This window comes from Dermacentor albipictus, chromosome 1 (genome assembly GCF_038994185.2).
Source record: "Dermacentor albipictus isolate Rhodes 1998 colony chromosome 1, USDA_Dalb.pri_finalv2, whole genome shotgun sequence".
NCBI lineage: Eukaryota > Metazoa > Arthropoda > Arachnida > Ixodida > Ixodidae > Dermacentor > Dermacentor albipictus.
This window is the reverse complement of record NC_091821.1, coordinates 185936650-185938623: the sequence shown is the minus strand read 5'-3', so window position 1 is coordinate 185938623 and position 1974 is coordinate 185936650.

Here is a 1974-nt window from a genome sequence, read left to right as displayed (position 1 = left end):
TGTTGACCCCGTCGTCAGAAAAAGTGGAGGGCTTCCTTCGGACGCTGGCGGTGACGCTGGACACGGAAGACGTGCGCGCCTTTGAAGCGCTTCACCGCAAGATGCCGCTCATGGGCGGCGTGCAGGGATTTCTCGTCGACGTGGTGCCACTCGTGTCGCGATGCCTGCACAGCCGCAACCGAAACCTAGTGCTGGGCGCGCTGAACGCCATCGATGAGATCGTCTCCAAGCACGGCCGCCGTCTGAGCACGTTCAGCCTGACGCGCATGCTCAACGATCTGCTGCTCTTCGACAAGGCGGACGGCCTGACGTACGTGCGAGCGAAGGGCTTGTTCTTCAAGATGATCGAGGTGAACCACAACTACACGCTGTACCCGCTCGAGCGACTCATGGCTGTCTGCGGCGAGGAGCTGCAGCTAGAGATCGTCTTCCTTCTGTTGGAGCATGTGATGAGCACCAAACGCGTGAACCGTGTCATCGTCACCGACGGCTGCCGCATCGCTCTCGAAGGCCTCTTCTCGGGCTCGCCGCGCATCCGCTTCGCCTGCCTGGATCTGGTGTACGCGCTCTTCTACCGCGGCACCCCCCGGGAGGCCCTGGTGCGCTTCTTCGTCAAGCGCCGGGTGCCTGAACCGCTGCTGGGTGCCGTGCGCGCCCGGCTGCGGCGACGTTACAAGCCGCCGTTGCTGGCCGCGCTCTGCGCCCACGACGAGGACGTCGTCTGGGCTCAGAGCCTCGAAGCGCACGGTTACTGACGCCAAATTAAACGGTTCTTTCGGTGCTGCCACTCCAAGGGCGCATGCCGCCTCGGTCCCATCGCACCTCCGGCTAGAAGGTGTGCGGGATGGAGCGTCTAGTTATGTGTCTCGATCTGTTGGGTTGCTGTTTGTAGGCTAGCGTTTGTTCGTTTGTGGGACCCACTATAGATGCATGGTCGTACCACAATGGCAGTAATACTGTCAAATCAAACGGAGCAAACCGGGCTTCCTTCGTGACACACACAAACACGGCGTTCAGCTATAGCAAAGCTTTAGAGAGACAGGTTCGGCGAGGACGGGCGCAGACTGCCAAGTGAGCCACAATATCGTACGATTCTCTTCCTTACCAGTGCTTTCATCAGGCGCTTTATATGTATAGAGTGAAAAACAACATTTGGGAGTCGTCGCCCATCGTTTTTTCCTTTGCCTGTGTGTGTGTGCGTTTTTTTTTTTTGTCTGACTAGCCCTTTCAAAAAGTACTGACACATTTTGTCTATTGTTTTATAAAGATCGTTGTCAGCAGAATAATCACAATAGATAGTGTGCCTTAACTGATGAAAGGTGCAAGAAATAATTAACGGCATTTTTGAAGGCAAGCATTCCAAAACGGGCGGAAAGTGCAGCGTAGCTTTCGCCTTGAAGTATTCCCCTTTGCGACATGTGTTCAAGAGCACAATAGCCCTTGGCGCATTATAGTCGGAAGTGGCTGCTGTGTGTGTGTGTGTTTATGTGTGTGTGTGTGCGTGCACGTGTGTGTGTGTGTGTGTGTGTGTGTGTGTGTGTGTGTGTGTGTGTGTGTGTGTGTGTGTGTGTGTGTGTGTGTGTGTGTGTGTGTGTGTGTGTGTTTGTGGCGGGGGGAAGGGGGGTGGACATGCGTGCGTTGTGTGTTTCTGCGAGTTTACCGTTCCAGCTATAGGTTCAGTTATCTCCTTTTTATGTATTTAAACATACTGCGAGTCCTCCTCAAACCGAACTACGGCAACGAGGCTATCCATGCCATGATCCATGCGCCGGCGAGCGAGCTGATGCATTCCCGCTCTTCCCGTGCAGTGCAACCCGAATCTGCCCCTCCTTTGCCGACAGATCCAGATCGCAAGTGGTCTGAGGCGTCTGCGCCGTTCGGCGGCAGACGCCATATGGGAGACGATCCCACGAAACGAACACCCGTTACAGGAAGGCCTTCCCAAAGGTGCTCAAGTGCTCGTCCACCAAGCCC